The 21,806-nt window shown below is 37.5% G+C and overlaps 2 pseudogenes; both read left to right on the top strand.

The window, feature by feature from the left end:
• Positions 1 to 10,431: 10,431 nt before the first annotated feature.
• On the top strand, positions 10,432 to 11,099 carry LOC143671970 (peroxiredoxin-like 2C pseudogene; annotated as a pseudogene).
• A 9,633-nt stretch (positions 11,100 to 20,732) lies between these two features.
• LOC143671239 (small integral membrane protein 12-like) lies at positions 20,733 to 21,010 on the top strand (annotated as a pseudogene).
• The last annotated feature ends 796 nt before the right edge of the window (positions 21,011 to 21,806 follow it).

The raw sequence follows: 21,806 nt of genomic DNA, 5'->3' as shown, positions 1-21,806 counted from the left end.
GGTGCTCAATATATGTAGAGGAAATACTTAAGACAATTATATTTAAAATATGGGGAGGGTAAAGGGACCTGAAAGAAAGGGATGTTTCTACACTTTACTCGAAGTGATAAATCATGTGATAAGTTAGATATGTATATAGTAAGACTCAGAACAACCACTAAGAAAACTACACAAAGCAGTATATTTAAAAATATTATGAATAAATCAAAACAGAATCATAAAAAGTTTTTAAGGAACCCATAGGAAGTCAAGAAAAGAGAAAGAGAGGAAAAGAGGAAATAAGGAGACATAATAAATGGCAGACTCAGGCCATAACATACCAATAATTACCTTAAATGTCAACGCTCCGTGTGTGAGACCAAAGGGAGAGATGTTTACTTGGTGCAAAATTTATATTTTGGGTAGCGCATTACCTAATTTAACTTGTATGGTCAATTTAGGTGAACACCATAAGTACATGGAATCTTGAATAGGGCGTGAGATTTTGTTGGTTTGTCCAGGTTAGTGTGATGCCCCGATATATATCCCAGAGTAATTTAGGCAGTGAATAAAGAAGTATTTGCAAAGTCGCCTTGGGGAACTGGAGAGAAAGGAAGAAATATTCAACTTCCCTATTTGGAAAATTTCTGATAGTAATCGCAAGCACTGGGGACAACCAAATCAATAGGCTGAGCCCTCGATCTTGGGGCTCACCCCTGTGGAACTTTTCCCTGCAAAGGATAGGCTAAGCCTACTTAAAATTATGCCTAAGAGTCACCCCCAGAGAACCTCTTTTGTTACTCAGATGTGGCCTCTCTCTTTCTCTCTAAGCTGACATGGCAAGTGAATCCACTGCCCTCCCCCTTTATGTGGGACATGACTCCCAGGGGTATAAATCTCCCTGGCAACGTGGGACAGAAATCCTGGGATGAGCTGGGACCCAGCATCAAGGGATTAAGAAAGCCTTCTTGACCAAAAGGGGGAAGAGAGAAATGAGACAAAAGAAAGTGTCAGTGGCTGAGAGATTTCAAAAAGAGTGGAGAGGTTATTCTGCAAGTTATTTTTATCCCTTTTCAGTTTATGATGTATTGGAGTGGCTGGAGTGAAGTACCTGAAACTGTTGAGCTGTGTTCCAGTAGCCTTGATTCATGAAGACGATTGTATAAAGATAAAACTTTTACAATGTGACTGTGTGATTGTGAAAACCTTGTGTCTGATGCTCCTTTTATCCAGGGTATGGACAGAGGATTAAAAAAATAAAAGATAAAAAATAAATAACAGGGGGGACAAAGGGTAAAATAAATTGGGTAGAGAGAAATACTAATGATCAATGAGAGGGAGGGGTAAGGGGTATGGTATGTACGAGTTTTTTCTTTTTTCTTTTTTATTTCTTTTTCTGGAGTGATGCAAATGTTCGAAAATGATCATGGGGATGAATACACAACTATGTGATGATACTGTGAGTCATTGATTGTACAATATGTATGGAATACATATGTGTGAAGATTTCTCAATTAAAATATTTTTGAAAAATTGCCAACCAAGAATTCTATATCTGGGCAAACTGTCTTTCCCTCAAATGAGGGAAAGATTAAGACATGCAGAGATAAACAAAAGCTGAAGGAGTTCTTTACCATTAGACCAGCCTTACAAGAAATGCTAAAGAGAGCTTAGCATTGTTTAGCAGATTGAGAGGAAAGGACAATAGACAATAGATCAAAGCTGCATGAAGAAATAAAGGTCTCTAGTGTAGATAGTGACATAGGTAATAAGTGCCAGTTTTATTGTGGTTTAGGTTTGTAACTCAACTTTTTTCCTTCCTACGAGATCTAAATGGCAAATGCATAAAATGTAATGATAAATCAGTGGTTTTGGATTCAGTATGTATAAACATGTAATTTATGATAAGAACTACATAAAGGTGGGGGGACGGAAGGGTATGGGAACATAGTTTGTACATACTATTGAAAATAAGTTGGTATCAAAGCAAACAAGATTGTTATAGATTTACAATGTTAAACTAAACCCCATTGTAACTATAAAGAAAATATCAGAAAATATGCAAGCCATATAGACAGATATACACATTGCCAGGGGTGGGGGGCAGGGAAGATGGGGAGTTAATGTATAATGGGTGAAGGGTTTCTGTTTGGGGAGATGATAATTTTTAACCATGTAAGGATACTGCAACATTGGAAAAATGATTAATTCCATTGGATGGTATGCTTGGGAGTGGTTGAGATGGGAAATCTTATGCTGTATATATGTTCCATGATTAGAAAATGAAAAAGAACAACTAAAGAGCCAATAACAAGTAAATGCAATACATGATCCTGAATGGGATCTAGCAAGGGAAGAGAAAAGGCTCAAAGAGACATTATTGGGACATACAAAAAACTCGGAATATGGACTGTAAGTTTTAAATCAATGTTAAATTGCTTTAACTCGATAACTGCACTTAAAGTGGTTACATAAGTGAATATTCTTGTTCTTAGAAAATGTAAATGACAAAGTTAAGTGTTCAAGGAGCATGGTGTATGCAATCTACACTCGAGTGTTCAGAAAATGGGTTGGTACGTAGTCAAATAGGTAGACAGAAAGATGGATGGACAGGCAGAGAATAATATGGCAAATGTGACAAAATGTCAAAATTGGTGGATCTGGGTATCTGGGAGCGGGGTAGGGGTATATTGGAGCTCTCTGTGTGGGGTGTGTATTATTTTTGTAGCTTTCCTGTAAATTTGAAAGCACTTCAAAATAAAAAAATAGTAACAATTTTTTTGAGGAAAACAACTACATTTTTCCACAAACCTACTTTTGCTCTTGTTCCCTGCTTTGGTGAATGGTATCATCATTCAGTCAGTTTCCCAAGCCAGAGACCTTCAAGTAATTCTAGATCCCTCCCTTTCTGTAATCTTCCATGCTTCCACTTAATTAGTCACCAAATCCAGATTTTAGTTTATAAATAATCCCTACCTTCCTCTAATTAGTCATGTCCTGTCCATTCTAGCTCCTAAATCTCTTTTAAATCCTTTTTCTCTTCACCATCCCTACCAATAAATCTTTTTTTAGTTCTGTCTTTATCATCTCTTAATATTTCAATACCCTTTAAAATAACTGCCCATCTCACTCCCCCCACCCAATCTCTCTCATGCAGTGCTTTTTCTAACAGTTTCTGTACACTGGTTATAACCAAAATGATTATAGGTGGTACACAAATGAACATATATTTTATTTTAATATGCAAAAGAAAAATATAACATTTTTAAACTCATGATTTCAAAAATTTATTGCCTAAGCCCAAACACCCTAAAAGAAAGGTATGGAAAGATGAAAGGTGATGGTGGAGTTATACAGAGAAGGTGTTTAAAGTCCTAAAGAAGATAGGACTTTAACAAATGAATATGATTTCTGAATCATTAAACTGATATTTCTTTTAAACTCCAGTATTTTAGAGCAGCTAGAAGTAAAAACCTAAAATTGTGAAATTGTAACCCACGTCAAAGTCTGAAATCTGTTCTACAACTAATTGTGGTGCTGTGCTTTGAAATTTATAGCTTTTTTGTATATATATATAATTTTTCACAAAAAAAGAAGGGAAAAAAGTCGATTGCGATAATAAGAAAGTATTTATGCCCTCTAGCCTCCTATATTCTGGGGCAGCTAGAAGGAAAAATCTGAGATGATGGTATGGTAGCCCATGACAAACTCCGGGCTCTGTCCTGTAACTACTTGTTGAAGAGTGCTTTGAAAACTATTGCTTTTTTCTTTCTTTGCTTTGTAGATATGTTATACTATACAGTAAAAAAAGTTAAAAAAAAAAAAAAATAAACGAATAGATCAGTGACTATAACTAAAAGAGCAAAAACTCATTTTCAGTCCAAAACTTCATATTTGCTCTTTTATGCAAGTCAATGCCACATTGTCTATTGCGGGGGCAATGCATGGATAGACAATGTGGCATTGACTTGCATAAAAGAGCAAATATGAAGTTTTGGACTGAAAATGAGTTTTTGCTCTTTTAGTTATTGTTTTGGGATGGCGAATGGTGCCAGTAAAGAAGTAATAGACAAAAAGGACCCAGTCCCTTTATTAAGCTTTCCTTCTTTTAGCTGTTTGATTCTGAAAGCCAGATAGGATAAGCAGATGCAGGAGGGGAAATGGTTCACTATAGAAAATGCAAATGGCTTAGAAAGAAACTGTGAATCTGAGAGTTTGCCAAGCATCAATACCCAATATTTTAAAGATGTTTTCTACTTAAAACGATAATGTTTATTATAAAAAATATGGAAAGTAAAGCCCCTAGATGATTCTGTTCATATTCTCTAAGGCAAACTCAAATGTCAATGTGCATAAAATCATGGGAAGTTTTAATGATTATAACTTTAATGTGCATAAACTCAGAGAAGCTTGTTAAAAGGCAGATTCCTAGGTTCTAATAAAAAATTGATTAAGTAGATCTAGTGTGGAGCAGGGAACCTGTATTTTAAATAAGCATATCAGGTAATGCAGAGGGTCCACACTGAGAATAATGGGTCTAAGAGAAGAGCCTCATTCTCCGAATACAGATCAATGATTCTGAATTTGTTCTCATTCCTTCTTTCCTTGCTTTAGCAATATTAACCATTGATACAGTCTCAGGATTACATAAGTAAGCAACTCTTGAATCTTTATATCTACCTTCAACCTCTTTGAGTTTCAGAACTAAGTTTCTAACTACTTGCAAGATTTGGGATGCCTTGATAGCACCTCAAACTCAACATATTCAAAACTGAGCTCATTAGTCACTTGGTAGACACTAACTTCCTACTGTGTGCTTGAAACCATGGTAAGGATAAATTAAAATGTGGTTCCTGATATGCTACAATTTGGATGAACTTAAAAGACATCATGTTGCATGAAATAAGCCAGACACAAAAGGACAAATATTGGATCATCTCACTGATTTGAAATAATCCGAGTATGTAAATTCATAGATTGTGAAATTAGAATACAAGTTACCAGGGGTAGGGGTGGAGGTGGGGAATGAGAGTTAATTGTTAATTGATAGAGTTTCTGTTTGGGGTGACGGAAAAGTTTTGGTAAAGGGTGGTGGTGATGGTAGCACGGCACTGTGAATATAATTAACACCACTGACTTGTATACTTGAAAGCGGTTAAAACGGGAAATTTTGTGTTGTATATATGCTACCATAAATAAAAATATATATACAACTGTACAACACAAAGAATGAACCCTAAAATAAAATGAGTCCATAAAATATGGACTACAGTTGATATAATTATAGTAACATTGCTTCATCAGTTGTAACTACGGTACAAAACGAATGCAAAAGGTAATAACAGGGAAAACCATGTGTGAGTAGTGGGAGGTATATGGGAACACTATTTTTTTAATGGTTTTTCTATGAACCTACAACTGCTCTAATTTAAAAAAAGGGGGGGGGGCTTGTCTATGAGAAGCCCATAGGATATACAAGATAACAAAATAGAATGCCTGCTATACTAGAAGTATGTTTATAGTACATACTTTAGGGATGCAGATGCCAAAGCAATTAATTCTGCCTGGGAGGTCAAGGGTAAAGTAGTAAGGGCTCTACTCTAAGGGAAGATAGTATAGAGAAGGCGTCCCTACAACTAGTAAAGAGATGAGTGGACAATACATTTAAAAAGAATGTTCTTTGATCATTTAGCTATTGAGAACATAATATTTTCTATCAATTTCGTGCTAGATTTAGCATGAGGTAGTATAATGTAACTGAAGACTGCTACATACTAATGAAGTGTATTATAACCTATCTGGGAAAAAAATTGATCTATTAATAGAAGGGCAAGGATCTGCATGGCATCTGGGCAAATATGGAGCAAGAAAACATTATGTTAGTGTATGTTTAGTACTAGCCACGGAACGGGAAATTGTTTTAGTAGATACAAGTGCTAATAGCTACCATTCATTGAGTGCCTAATATGCTGTAGGGATTAGACTGTGTATTTGATATGGATGATTTAACTTAATTCACACAACTCTACGATATAGGTACTATTACTTGCCACAAGTATTGTGGATAATGTGACATACATTTCTCTTTAGTGGAGCTGGGCACATCATATTTTGGTTTTACATTTTTTAAGTCATAGTTTATATTTTGTTTTTGAACTTGCTTTTTTACCCCGGTTTGTTACTTTCAACTAGAAAAAAAAAGTTATTAAAAAGTAAAATTCTGGAAATACTGCATACATTTAAGAAAAATTAATACAGTGGCATTTCTGGCCTATTGACCACAGAATTCAAGTTAATTCTGACTCTGATCATCTTTGGATGAACTGGCAAAATTGGATTTCTGGACCTACAAAGCAATGGATTAGATCATGGTGTGCCATGAAAATACTGGCATTTTTTTCTGTTCCCTTGCCTAGTTGCAACATTAGTGACCCCAACTTCAGGAAGAGTGAATATCAAATTTAGAACTAAAGGGTGCTCCATTTCCTTTCCCTTTGTTACTTTCCTAAATGAATTTCAGAGTGAGAAGAAACATTGGAAGTCAACAAGTACAGTTCTATAAAAAATCCACCTGAAACATACGGTCCTTCTAAAAGCATTTTTAGGGAGTATGTGTTTGGCCTCTGATGGCATTAGTCAGGGGGTGAATTCCTTAAAAATATATAATTACAAGGAGATTATTGTTTTAAGAGATTAATTTCAGGAGACCATTTCTTTCTTTCTTTTTTTTTTTTTGACTTCATCAGTTCTTTTATTACGACACTGTACAAGTCACGGGACAACAGATTAAGATATATTTATAACAAGAAGGAAAAGGAAAATTTTAGAATCACAATTACTTTCCACAACAAATGCATATATATCCATTCTTACAGGTTTGGGATCCTGCTTGTGTTCAAAAAGGATGTTGAACCAAAATGCTTACCTTTCAAAAATTTTATATACATACATGTGTAACTATAATTTTTTAATAGTTTGCTAGGCACCCTATCAGGCTAAATTCTAAACATGTACCCCCAGTGTGTAATTAATATTAATATAATGCACTAGTTTGTACATTACAAAAATAAAAAATTGTAAATGGAGAAAATAGTCATGATACAAAAACTTAATTTTGTTAAGTTCATTAATTTTGAAAACTTGAGTTAACACTAAAGCTTTCACAGCTACAAGATTCCTAAATAATAGTAATGTTGAGGATTTGCTTTAAAAGTCTCCGACAAACCCCAAAAGAACCTCTTCTGTTGCTCAGATGTGGCCTCTCTCTTGCAGTCAACATGACAAGCAAACTGCCTTCCCCTCTTTACATGGGACATGACTTCCCAGGGGTATGGACCCTCCTGGCAACGTGGGACACAAATCCTAGAATGAACTGGAAGTCAGCATCAAGGGTTGAGAAAACCCTCTCGACCAAAAGGGGAAAGAGCAAAATGAGACAAAATAAAGTGTCAATGGCTGAGAGATTCAGGAGACCATTTCTGAACACTCTTGCCCCTTCATACCAGGAAAGCTATCTTCTCGATGTAATGGCATGGGAAACTTTATATAAGCCCATATCTTAGGCTGCATACAGAGCTCAGTCCTTCTTAAGGTCAACTACAAATGAATTAAACAAAATCTAACCCTGAAGAAAAATTCAGTGGAGGGTGACTGCTAGTGGTATGGGGGCTCTTTGGGGGGCTATGAAAATGTTCCAAAATTGATTGTGGTGATGGCTGCATAATTCTGTGAAAACACTAAAAACTAATGAACTGTACATTTTAAATGGGTGAGTGGTATAGTATGTGAATTATATCTCAATTAAAGCTGTATAAGAAGAAAAGAAATCAAGAAAAGTGAAAAGAGAACCTGCAGAATGGGAGAAATATGTGAAAATCATAAATATGATAACAGCCTAGTATCCAGAATATATAAAGAACACCTACAACTCAACAACAAAAAGACAAAGAACTCAATTTAAAAATGGGCAAAAGACCTGAATAGACGTTTCTCCAAGGAAGATATACAAATGATCAACATTCACATGAAAAGATGCTCAACATCATTACGGATTAGGGAAATACAAATTAAAACTTCTTCACATCCACTAGGATGGTATTTCAGTCCGCTAAAGCTACAGAAATGCAATACATGAGAAATAGATTGGCTTTTACAATGGGGATTTATTAACTTACAATTTACCATTCTTAGACTATGAAAATGTCCCAATTAAGGTATCAACAGATGATACCTGGACTCTGAAGATAGGCTGTGGCATCCAGGACACCTCAGTCACATGGGAAAGCACATGGCCAGTGTCTGCTGGTCCTTGGCTCGCAGGTTTCATTGCTGTCAGTGGCTTCCTCTGTGGGTTTTCTCTAAGCTTCTCCAGGGTTTTTTTCTCTAAGTTCTCTTGGCTTTCTCTGTCCTTTATCCTCTGATAAAGGACTCCAGTAAAAGGATTAAAACTCACCTTGAATGGGGTGGGTAATATATCAAATTGAAATCACCTAACCAAAAGGTCCTGCCCACAACACATCTGCACCCACAGGAATAGATTAAAAGAACATGGCCTTTTCTGGGGTACATAACAGCTTCAAACCAGGACAGGTGGCCATAATTGAAACAAAAAACCCCAGAAAATAACAAATGTTGGCTAAGATATGGAGAAGTAGGAACTCTCAACTATTTGCTGGTGGGAATGTAAAATGGTGCAGCTGCCATGAAAAATGGTTTGAAAGTTCCTCAACAAGTTATACATGGAATTATCACATGAACAATCAATTCCACTGCTATACCCCAAAGATCTGAAAACAAGGGTTCAAATTAAAACTTGATCACTTATGTTCATAGCAGCACTATTTACAATAGTCAAAAAGTAGAAACAACCCTGTGCTGGTTTGAAAGGATATATGCCCCCTAAGAAAGCCATGTTTTAATATAAATCCCATTTCGTAAAGGTAGAATAATCTCTATTCAATACTGTATGTTTGAAACTGTAATGAGATCATCTCCCTGGTTGATGTGATTTAGTCAAGAATGGTTGTTAAACTGGATTAGGGGATGATATGTCTCCACCCATTTGAGTGGGTCTTGATTAGTTTCTGAAGTCCTATAAAAGAGGAAACATTTTGAAAATGAGAGACTCAGAGAGGGCAGAGAATGCTGCAGCACCACGAAGCAGAGAGTCCACCAGCCAGTGACCTTTGGAGATGAAGAAGGAAAATGCCTCCCGGGGAGCTTCATGAAATAGGAAGCCAGGAGAGAAAGCTAGCAGATGACGCCGTATTTGCCATGTGCCCTTCCAGCTGAGAGAGAGGCCCTGACTGTGTTTGCCATGTGCCATCTCACTTGAGAGAGAAACCCTGAACTTCATCGGCCTTCTTGAACCAAGGTATCTTTCCCTGGATGCCTTTGATTGGACATTACTATACCCTTGTTGTAATTGGGACATTTTCTCAGCCTTAGAACTGTAAACGAGCAACTTATTAAATTCCCCTTTTGAAAAGCCATTCCATTTCTGGTATATTGCATTCCGGCAGCTAGCAAACTAGAACAAACCCAAAGATCCATTAGCGGATGAATGGATAAACAAAATGTTATATCCATGTAATGGATTATTAATTGGCCATAAAAAGAAATGAAGTAACGATACATGCTATAACTAGGATGAGCCTTGAAAACATTACTCTAAGTGGAAAAAGCTAGGCACAAAGGCCACATATTGCATGATTTCATTCATGTGAAATATCCAGAATATGTGAAAAATCTGTAGAAACAGAAAGCATACTTGTGGTTACTAGGGCTAGAGGGAGGGGGAAATGGGAAATGATTGCTTACTGGGTTCAGGTTTCTATTTAGGGTGATGAAAAAGTTCTGGAACTAGTGATGATGGTTTCACGACATAGTGAATGTACAGGAAGCCACTGAATTGTACCTTTAAAATGGTAAAATTTTATGTTATGTGCATTTTACCCCAATTGAAAGAAAAGAGAAATTAAGACGTAAGAAATTACATGAAAGAATTAGAAATAATACACTGTAAATGATATTTAAGCGTAATTATGTTGCAGCTTGCAAAATAAAATATATAGTGGTTCTAATTGGTTGAGATACAGAAATGCGTTTGGCAGAAGTGTCACTCTGTTAAGACTAATTGCTGGTTGGAGTCAGGTAAGGACAAGCATAGTCTTGGAAAGAACCTTACATGACATCCTAATATTCCCCACTGACAAAAAACGATCAGCAGAGAGTAAAAAGCATGAACAAACTTCGGTTTAAAACGAAGTGTCAGGGCGGTCCACGGTGGCTCATCAGGCAGAGTTCTCGTCTGCTATGCCAGAGACGCGGGTTCGATTCCCGGTGCCTGCCTATGCAAGGGTAGGCCTGCTGCCTGCCCTACCGGAATCCCACTCTTCCCAGTGCACCCCTCCTGGCCATGGCGGGCGGGGACCTGGGGCCTTCCAACGGGGTATGATGGCCTCCCCGGCCGGGGTCACAGCAGGTGCAGGCCAGCGGCCGCGCAGCCTAGAACTCGACCACCCCAAGCACGGGCTGCCCCTGGATGCTGCAGTGGCGGAGCTGCGGGTGCTGGACGCCTCCGGAAAGCAGGTGCCATTCAGAGCGCTGTTTCTTACGCACCAGGTGGTCGTGGTCTTCATGCGGCATTTCCTGGTATGTCTCTAAGGAATACGTAGAAGAACTGGCCACAATTGGCCACAATCCCAAGAATTTCTTACAAGAAGCAAATGTCACTCTTACAGTAATTGGACAATTGTCCTACTGAGCCTTTCTGCAACTCACTGGGTTTTCTCATGAAATCTGTGTTGATCCTGAGAGAGAAATTTATAAAACATTGGGAATGAAAAGAGGTGAAGAAATTGCCTCCTCAGGACAGAGCCCCATGTAAAATCAAATACGCTCTCAGAGCCTTTGGTGGCTGGTAGCTGGCCCTCTTTTTGATTTTTAAGGAGACCCGGCTCAGCAAGGCAGAACCCCCATCTTAGGTCCAAGTAATAACATTAATTTCATACACCGCAATAGGAATAAATTGGATTACAGGCTCATCAACTCTGTTCTACAGCTTGTCGGAGTTCAGCATGTGAACTTTTACCAGCAGACCTTCAGTTATCCATGTGTGACTCAGCATATAATTTCTCGCTTTCTTTTGGATACTGGGGAATGGGACCTTAAATATTTGGGATGTCTTATGTTCTTATCACCTGCTGACCCTTCCAGTCTGCCAGGAGTTAGGAAAACAGAGAGAGAATGTAACAACTGAATTGCATGTTGCAAGGCTATAAGGCTATATAAAGCTATAAAGTTTAAGATATCATTCATAACATTTGTTTACATTACAGTGTAGCCAGTCAATGAAAAATAATTTTTGCCATTAAAAAAATCGATTTTCATGAAGACTAGTAAGGGTAAGGAAAAGCAACTCAAGACCATTTTATTCAGTGAAAAAGCAGGATATTAAATTGTATAAACAATATAAACCTGTTTTGTATGTATATGTCATATTTTTATATGCTTAGGAAAAAAAATAGGAAATAAACACACGAGAGTATTGCCAGTGAGGTGACTCTGTATGGTAGGATTGCAGGGTTTATATTTTCTTCTCCACACATTTCTATATTTTCCAACTGCTCTAATTAATTTTTTAGACCAGGAGAAGATTGTTAAAATTATATGAAGAACATATTTCTGTATAACAAGCTTCACAAAATTGCAAATTAAATATGCTGCAGTCCACCTGTTTTCATCCTGATTGTTTTACAAAGAGAAAACGTGGTAAATGGAATACTTTTCAAATACTTTATATTCAAAGCATCTTGTCACCACACATCCACCATCAGTTTCACTAGAATTTTTTTTGGTAAATGGGAAAAAATATTTGCTATAGGTATTTAAGATATATATCTAAAATATGATCAGTATGCTTTTTGAAAGGAAATTTTTAAATTGTTTAAGCTAGAAAAACGTTTTAACTTCAATGTACATTGCGGTTTGGTTGTACATTGCTAGACAACTGCTATGTCAACTTCAAATTGCTTTTATTTAGAGGATTATTGTCATCATTTATTTTTCTAGAATCTTAATATGTTTTGATGTGTCCTAGAAATTCTGATGAAAAGTACAACAAAATGAAAATATAGTGGTTATTAACAAGTATAATACTGCTTTGAACTTATAATACTTTTATATACAGCCTATGAAGTCACACAGAACATATATATGTAATGTCTTCAAGTATTTCAATGTTTTTTTCATGTATATGTACATGGACAATTATGCTTTTAATCAATAAAAATGTAATTTCTCATTAAAAAAAAGAGAGAGAGAGAGAAATGTCAGAGAGGGGAGCCTGGCGGCTGCTCAAATAATTTCACAAACTGTATTGGAGGGGCACCACTGAACAGGATATGGCCGTTAGTTTTTCTTTTTTTTAATTTTTTTTTTATTAATTAAAAAAAGAATTAACAAAACAATTAGAAATCATTCCAATCTACATGTACAATCAGTAATTCTTAATAACATCACATAGTTGCATATTCATCATTTCTTAGTACATTTGCATCGATTTAGAAAAAGAAATAAAAAGACAACAGAATAAGAATTAAAACAATAATAGAAAGAAAAAAAAAAACAAAAAACCTATACCTCACATGCAGCTTCATTCAGTGTTTTAACATAATTGCATTACAATTGGGTAGTATTGTGCTGTCCATTTCTGAGTTTTTATATCCAGTCCCGTTGTACAGTCTGTATCCCTTCAGCTCCAATTATCCCTTCTCTTTTTTTTTTTTTTTAATTAACGGAAAAGAAATTAACCCAACATTTAGAGAGCATACCATTCTACATATGCAATCATTAATTCTTAACATCATCACATAGATGCATGATCATCATTTCTTAGTACATACCGTTAGTTTTTCATTTCTAGAAATCTGATCTTGTTAGTACACTTAACGTTGACCTTATTCTAAGGGACCATTCCATGCTAACCCTGACTCACAAGAGACTTGTATATAAAACCAGAACTCAATTAATTAATTTCCATTCCTGTGACTGAAATAATAGTATTTGCCAGATAAAATTGTGTCTCTCTCTTGAATTGTACCAGACCAACAGGAGTATTAACTTCCAAAGAGACTAAAATTAGTTCTTGAGGGATGAAAAAAATCTTAGATATTACAATGATTTGTCACCCCCAAAGGCCACAGTATATAAAGTTATATAGTATATATTTAGTATTAAAAACAATAGGGTGGTATATGGGAATCCTGTATTGTATGCATAATTGTTTTGTAAACCCACAACTTCTCTAATAAAAAATGTCATGGGAGCGGCAATTAGGGAAAAATGGTCTAAAACTTTTCCTGGAGAGGTGGTAATGAAAAAATGGCTGAGAAACACTGTGCTATACAAGTAGATAAATCCTTCCTATCCATCTTCCTTCAATTTCATGCAAACCAACCTCTATCATTATATTATCACATCAGTGTTTAGATTACAACACAATTGACTAACAGCTTTTTGAGGATATGGGAAAATAATCACTCACAAATATTGCTGAGGGGAGTAATAAATTGGCATAATCCTTTTTTTCAAACAACTTTATTGGAATATAAGTCACAACCATACAATTCACCCATTTAAAGTGTACAATTCAATGGCTTTAGGTATATTCACAGAGTTGTACAACTGTCATCATGATCAATTTTAGAACATTTTCATCAGCCCAAAAAGAAATACTGTACCGCTTAGCCATCATCTATAATCTCTCACCAGTCCTAGGTAACCACTAATCTATTTTCTGTATCTGTAGATGTGTCTATTCTAGATATTCATATAAATGGAATTTTATGATACATGGTGCTTTGTCATTGGCTTCTTTGATTCAACATAATGTTTTCAAGGTTCATCCACATTGTATAGTGTATCAGTATTTCACTTATTTTTATTGCCAAATAGTGTTCCAGTGTATGGACATGCCACATTTTGTTCATCTATTCATCACTTGATGGACATTTGGGTTGTTTCCACTTTTTTGGCTATTACGAACGATACTTCTATGAATGTTCGTATACAAGTTTTTGTTCAAACGTATGATTTCAAATCTGTTAGGTATATACCTGGGGATGGAATTGCTGGGTCATATGGGAACTCTATATTTAACCTTTTGAGGAACTACAAGATTATTTTTCAAAGAGGCTGCACCATTTTACCTTCCCACCAGCAGTGTAAGAGAGTTCCAATTTCTCCACGTTCTTACCAACACTGTCTTTTTATTCTAGTTATCCTAGAACTTCCATTTCTAGGACTCTATCCTAGAGAAAACGTGTACATATGTAAATATATGTGTAAACAGCAATGTCCAATGAAACGTTATTTGTAATTGTGAGGAAAAAAAAAGAAGCAACTTAAATGTCCATCAATAGTTAAGGAGGGCGGGCCACGGTGGCTCAGCAGGCAGAGTTCTCGCTGCCACACCAGAGACCCGGGTTTGATTCCCAGTGCCTGCCCATGCAAAAAAAAAAAAAAAGTTAAGGAAATTACAGTATATAATCCCTGACTAACACAGCATAAAATAGAATAATGAGAGGGAAAAATAAACAAATGTGGTAAAATATTAACAATGGGTGAATATAGGTGAAGGGTCTACGAAAGTTTAAATTTTCTTGCAACTGCTCTCAAAGGTAAGTATGTTTTCAAATAAGTTTAATTTAAAAATATGAAAAGAAAAAATAAGACATTTGTACATCTGTATACCGAAATGGAAATATTTCAATATATATTTTGTTGTAAAAAACTAAAAATCATGCAGAATTACTTGAGTAATTTTTTTGTATGCTGTATGGAGGGAGTCACATTTCATTCTTTTTCCATGTGAGTATCCTATTATTGCAGCACCATTTGTGGAATTTTTGTTTGTTTTTTGGGGGGTTCGTTGGTTGGTTGGTTGGTTGGTTATTTTTTTTAGAGAAGTGCATGGGCCGGGAATCGAACCCTGGTCTCCTGTATGGCAGGCGAGAATTCTACCACTGAACTACCTTCACACCCCCTGCTTTAGTAATTTTAAAAATCAATAAAAATGTTTACAAAAGTGCTTTATTTACCTTCCAGTTCTAAAGTTGCAACTTGATTAACTTGATTGTTTCCTGTGTTTCCATTAGCAACACACTTGTACATCACTCCTACAGATGGCTAATCTCATCTCTTAGATGACAATTCTTATTAAAATTTCAACAAGTAATCCTTTTTCCAAGTTCTTAGCTTCCTACATACTCATTACTGCACTAATCATTAGAGCTGACATCTATTTACTAATCAATTCCCAGAGAGAATTATAAGACATTCAAGTCCAGTAGCAAAGGAAAAAATAATTAGAATCCCGAAAACAGATGGTCAGACATAGTCTTTCAGATCTAGAATGTATGCGAAATGAATATGTGAAAATCCTTGGTGATTTCCAGGGGATATAACATTAAAAATAATCAGTGTACTCTGTGGTTTATCAAATAAATAATGAAGAAGCTTGAGTGAAGCCATTTGGAATCTGACAGAAGAAGTGATTACACAGGGGTGGGCTATATACACAGCTATACCTAGCAGAAAAAAGAGTGAAAGGATATATACCAAAATGTTAATATCGGTTATATCTAGGGCACAGGATTACCAGTTTTCTTTTCTTTTTTGTTTGTTTATCTCTATTTCCTAAACTTTAAAAATTAAACATAACTATTATTATAGGAAAAAATCCAAACAATAAAAGTTATCAAAAAGATGGCTGGTTTTATGGTATGATAAGCCTCAACCAACAGTATTCCTGAAAACCCCAAAGAATACCCAAGGCTCTATCTGAGAGTCCATAAAAGTTTCACTCACTAAGTTTATTTTTCAGAAACCTAAACTCCAGATAGCTCCTAGGCCAGATAAGCCCTGAAACCCACAGTTACCAGTCTCTCCAAGAGCATCAACCTGTTGCATCGCCTTACCCCATAATGTTGACACCCCTTTTCAGCATAAAGTTAGAAAGGTCATTGCCCAAATATCCCTAAAGAGGAGGAGAAGGATCAAAGAAGAAGGAGAAATTATAGCAGAGAAGTTAGGATTTAACAAGTGAGTATGACTATCGAATCATTATATTGATATTTCCTTTTAGTCTTCAGTGTCTTAGAGCAGCTAGAAGGAAATACCTGAAATGATGGAACTGTTAACCCATACCATACTTTGAAATTTGTTGTATAACTACTTGTTAAAATGGACTTTGAAATGTGTCACATAAATATATATTTTATAGTTCAACAGAAAATATTTTTTTTAAAGATGGTTGGTTTTAACAGGAATTAAGCCGAGTTACATTTTCTACTGGTTGTTTCAGCCAGGGAAGAGATGAAAATCTTCTAAAATAAAGTGATAAGGTAGGCGGGGATCCAGAGAAAGACTACTTGTACCCTCTGGTATGTATTCTCTAGAATATAAAAGGAAGCAGTGGGCAGAAGTCCAAGCTTTTGTTCTCTTGTGCCTCTCTTCCTCTCACCTCTTCTCTGGCTTCACTCCATACTTTGAGCATCCTAAGCCAACTTTCATGTGGTGGTAGCCAGAAAAATCTACCAGGAAGATTGTCTCTTTAGACCGTGGCCCCATCGATTATTCCCTTTCTCCTCTACTTTCAACATTTTCTTGTCTACCTACAGACCTGCTTAACTTTCCCTCATTCTAAAACAAATTTAAAAAACAATTTCCCTATTTCCACCTTATCGTCCTACAAGCTACCACCCTTTCTCTCTCCTTCCCTTCATACCCAGATTTCCAGAAAGATTAGTCTGTGCCCACTGTCCGCACTTTCTCCTATGCCATTCAGTCAATTCATTGCAGTCTGATTTCTGCCTCAGCCCTACATGAAATTATAAAGGAAAGCTTCCTAGCTGCTAAATCTAATGGCCCATATTTATACAATCTAGGGCTACTGGTTGCTCTTATCTCTCAAAAGTTCCTTTTCTTGGCCTCTGAGATACCACTGTCTCCTCATTTTCTCATATTTCTTACCTTTCTGTATCAGACTTTCCTCTTCCACCCAATCCTTACTCATTGGAGTTCCCAGGATTATGTCCTAGTCGCTCTCATTTTCTCATACCTCATGTGAAAAAGTTCATCCACTTACAGAGCTTTAATTACTATTTATAGAGCGGCAGTTCCTAAATTTTTTTTCTGCATGGGCAGGCACCAGGAATTGAACTCGGGTCTCCAGCATGGCAGGCAAGAAATCTACCACTAAGCCACTGTAGTACCTCCCTAATAAATATATACACATATTTTGGTATGGGCAGGCTCCAGGAATCGAATCTGGGTCTCTGGCACGGCAGGCAAGAATCCTGCCACTGAGCCACAATTGTGCTGCACTAGTTCCTAAAAGTTTTAACACCAGCTCAAAACTCTTGGTTAAGCTCCAGACCTCTATTTCTAAGTTACTGTTAAGCCTTTCTACCTATAGCCTACAAGGCTACCTTAAACTCCACCAATCTAAACTCAGACTTCTCTGCTCCCAGTTCCCCACAATCTACTGGATTCCTGAGTTATTTTCTCATTCTGAATTGCAAACCATGCTCCCAAGCTAGAAACTTACTTTTACTTTAACTACCATTTCTCCCTAACCCTATATATCTAATGGATCAACATATAGTCTGTGCTGGTTTGAAATGATGTATGTACCCTAGAAAAGCCATGTTTTAATCCTAATCCCATTTTGTCAAGGTAGCTGTTTCTTCTAATCCCTATTCAAAACTGTATGTCTGAAACTGAGATCAGATCATCTCCCTGGAGGTGTGATTTAATCAAGAGTTGTTGTTAAGCTGGGTTAGGTGACAACATGTCTCCACCCATTTGGATGGGTCTTGATAAGTTTCTGAAGTCCTATAAAAGAGGAAATATTTTGGAGAATGAGAGCGATTCAGAGAGAGCAGAGAAGAATGACATAGCCACAAGAAGCAGAGTCCACCAGCCAGCGACCTTTGGAGATGAAGAAGGAAAATGCCTCCTGGGGAGCTTCATGAAACCAGAAGCCAGGAGAGAAAGCTAGAAGATGATGCCTTGCTCGTCATGTACCCTTTCAGCTGAGAGAGAAACTCTGACTGTGTTCACCATGTGCCTTCTCACTTGAGAGAGAAACCCTGAATTTCATCGGCCTTCTTGAACCAAGGTATCTCTCCCTGGATGCCTTAGACCAGACATTCTTATTGCCTTGCTTTAATTTGGACATTTTCACAGCTTTAGAACTGTAAACTAGCAATTTATTAAATTCCCCTTTTTAAAAGCCATTTCCTTTCTGGTATATTGCACTCCGGCAGCTAGCTAACTAGTACATAGTCCTATTGATTTTACTTCAGAAACGTCATTCTATCAAATGTGGCCTTTCCTCTGCACTGCTACAATCTTGGTTCAGACCCTTATAATACCTAGTTTGGACAACTACAACACCTGCTAACTAGTGTTTTTGCCATCCAATCTCTCTCTTCACTCCACACCAGTTCAACTTCCACATGGTTTAAAAATGACCTCTACAAAATAAAACAAAGCAAAAATCACTCTTTGGCTATCAGTGCTTACAGGATAAAATCCAAAGTCCTTGGCCTGAGTTATTAAGATTCAGTCCAGCTTGTGAGCCTCCCTCTATATCCCCACTCCCCAACCTTGCATACTAAACTCACCATTCCACAAACACACTGGGCCCCTTTATGCCTCCATGTCTTACACATTGGTTTCCTCTGCTTAGACTATCCTCTTTCTTCCTCACCTGGCAATGTCCTTCAGTATGTACCTTCTCAGGAAACAAACCAGCTATCATTTATCGAGCACTTTTGCTAGGCAATTCATGTCCATTAGCTTATTTTAATCCTCAATCAACTCTGTGAGGTAAGTACTATTGTCAGCTTTTTATATATGAGAAAATTCAGATTTAGAGTAGTTAAATAAACTTCTCCATCTAGTAAATGATGGGATTTAATGGAGGTCTTCAAAGCCTGAACCTTTTACCACTGTGCTACAGACAATGTGCATTATGCACAGTTGATTGCTTTGTCCTCTATGCTCCCAAAGCATTCTGTTCACCATTCCGTAATGGCAGTTACCATACTAAAATATAATGTTTCTGTTTATATATCACCCCTTACTTGACTGTAAGCTTCATGGCAATTGGAAAAAAGTCCTACTAATCCTTATCCCAGTGTGTTCAGCACATTTTAAGTGCTTAGTAAATGTTCACTGTATAAATGAATTCCAGAACCTCTCTCTGGCCTTTTGGTTGCTACCTTGTTTTCCCTCTTCTTGCTGTGTCCCTTCATTATTCACTCAACCATAAGCATTGAATGCTGGTAATTTGATAGTGTTTAATAAAAATCTCCTTTCACATACTAAACGAATTTATATGAGGTTATGAACCTTTAGAACCTTACTTTTTGAATTAACCTCCTCTTTAAGCAGCCCAATCTACTGACACCTTTTCTTTAATCTACTAATATTCCGAAGCCTTTGCCCATCTTTTAAAAAAACATAGGGCTCCTCTGACTATGCTCTTTTTCTCTAGCTAATGCCCATTTTCCCTATAACCCTTTCCCTTTGCCATACTTCTTCAAAGATCAGTCTGCATTTTCACACCTCCTACTCACATTTCTTATAATTTGGAAATACTTTAAGCAGACAAAAAAGGAAGAGACTAATATAATAAGCACCATGTATCCATAACTCAGTTTGTCAAATCAAATTCTTTCAAATTTCCTTCCTAATTTTTTAAAGAAATAAAACATTACTGATACAGTTTTAAGCATCCTGTGTACCTATCCCTTCCCCATTCCTTTTCCTCTCCTCAGAGGTAACCACTATTCAGACTTTAGTATTCACTATTTCCATGCATGTTTTATATTTATACTTCATATGTATATATCCCTAAAAATATGCAGTCATGGGAGATTGCTACAGTAATGGCCCCCTATGAATCATACTTCTCTGAATCCATACCCCTGGGCAGTCTCCTTCCACATTAACTATGGAAGTGGCAATGGAATTTGCTTTGGCCAATGGAACAGCTGCAAATGTGATGCAAGCAGAGGCTTAAAAAGCACTTGCACATTGGAGCTTGTCCATTTGAAATGCTATCACAATATGAACAAGTCCAAAGTAGTTTTCTGGAGAGGTCAAATGGAGGAAAACCTAGACATCCCGGCTGACAGCCTGCCAATGGCCAGACATGTGAGTGAAGCCATACTTAGATCATCTAGCCCCTGTCAAGATGCCAGCATGAGCAAGCCCAGACAAAACCAATGGAAGAAATGCCCAGCTGAATCCAGGACAAAGTGCTGACACACAGAAACTCAAGCAAATAAAATAAATGTTGTTTTAAGCAACTAGGTTTTAATATGGTTTAGCTTTATGTCAGTGTTATAATACACATGCCAGGTCGCAATTTCCTTTTCTGTTTATTACATTTAGATTTTTTCATGTTTACACATACAGCTCTAGTTCATTCATTTAATTTTTTTTAATTTAAGGAAGCAAACAATACACTTAGAGCCATCACAAAATGGTTACCGTTACTGAAGGCCGCTGGGAACAGCAATCACCGTGCACCCGGTGAGCCCGCATAGAGCGAGGCTCCAACTAAGTAGCGCGGGCTGGGGCACAGGGACCCAACCGCACTCCATAAGCAAGGTATCCTCTTAAATTGCTCTGCATGGGGTGGATGCTCAGTAAATTGTGCCAAGTTGTCTGATGTCATGTGGCCTGTGCTGTGGACCGTGGTATGGACTTATGCTCCCTATGTCATATTCCCTGTGGCCTTTGTGGTTGGGGCTGTGGGCTACCACCTGGAATGATTTATCCGGGGAAAGGATCCCTAGCCAGTGGAGGAGGAGAAGAGTATACCAGAGTGCCGGGAGGACGGCAAACTGGACGAGCTGCTAGGCAAGGACCACACCAGGTGATAAGCCTTAAGGACAAGCTGGAATTTGCTCCTAAAGCTGTCCTGAGCAGAAACTACCCAGAGAAAAATTAATGGAAGACATGGTGCTCTATGGGTCCTTCTGTAGACCATGTTGACCCAGCCCCAGAACCCACATCTGATTTGCTTTGTTGTTATTTACTCTGGCCCCTCCTGCACTACACCCATACATACTGGCTGCTCTACTCCTATGGCCAGCAGACCACCTGCTGTGGGGCCTGTGAAAAGGAAGGCCCTTGAACGTTCTGGCCTGAAGGCTACATCTGTTGTATGGTGGCCACAACGGCTTACGCTTCTGAGCTTATGGGCATGCTGCTGGGAGACGGTGGGGAACAATCACTGCCCTATCCGTGGCTGTTATGGAATGAACATTGTCAGTCTCCATTGGAGGTAGTTTGTCTCAAATGGGAGTGAATGGGATTTGGTATTTGCCCTTAGAAGACCGTGGTAGTTAAATTCAGGGGTCAATTTGGCCAGATGAAGGTGCTTAGTTCTATTGCTGTGAACATGTGCCAATGCCATGTGAACCTCATCTGTTCCTGATTATATCTGCAGTCAGCTAGGAGGCGTGCCTGCTGCAATGAATGGTGTTTGATTTAATTGGCTGATGCTTAAATGAGAGAGAGCTCAATGTAGCACAGCCCAAGCAGCTCAGCATACCTCATCTCAGCACTCACAGCTCAGCCCAGGCCTTTGAAGATGCAGAAAGGAATCACCCCAGGGAAAGTTGTTGGAACCCAGAGGCCTGGAGAGAAGGCCAGCAGAGATTGCCCTGCGCCTTCCCGTGTAAGAAAGAACCTCAGTGGAAAGTTAGCTGCCTTTCCTCTGAAGAACTATACGTCAACTAAAT

Source organism: Tamandua tetradactyla, chromosome X (genome assembly GCF_023851605.1).
Source record: "Tamandua tetradactyla isolate mTamTet1 chromosome X, mTamTet1.pri, whole genome shotgun sequence".
Classification (NCBI taxonomy): Eukaryota; Metazoa; Chordata; class Mammalia; order Pilosa; family Myrmecophagidae; genus Tamandua; species Tamandua tetradactyla.
This window is presented reverse-complemented; position numbering and strand designations above follow the sequence as displayed.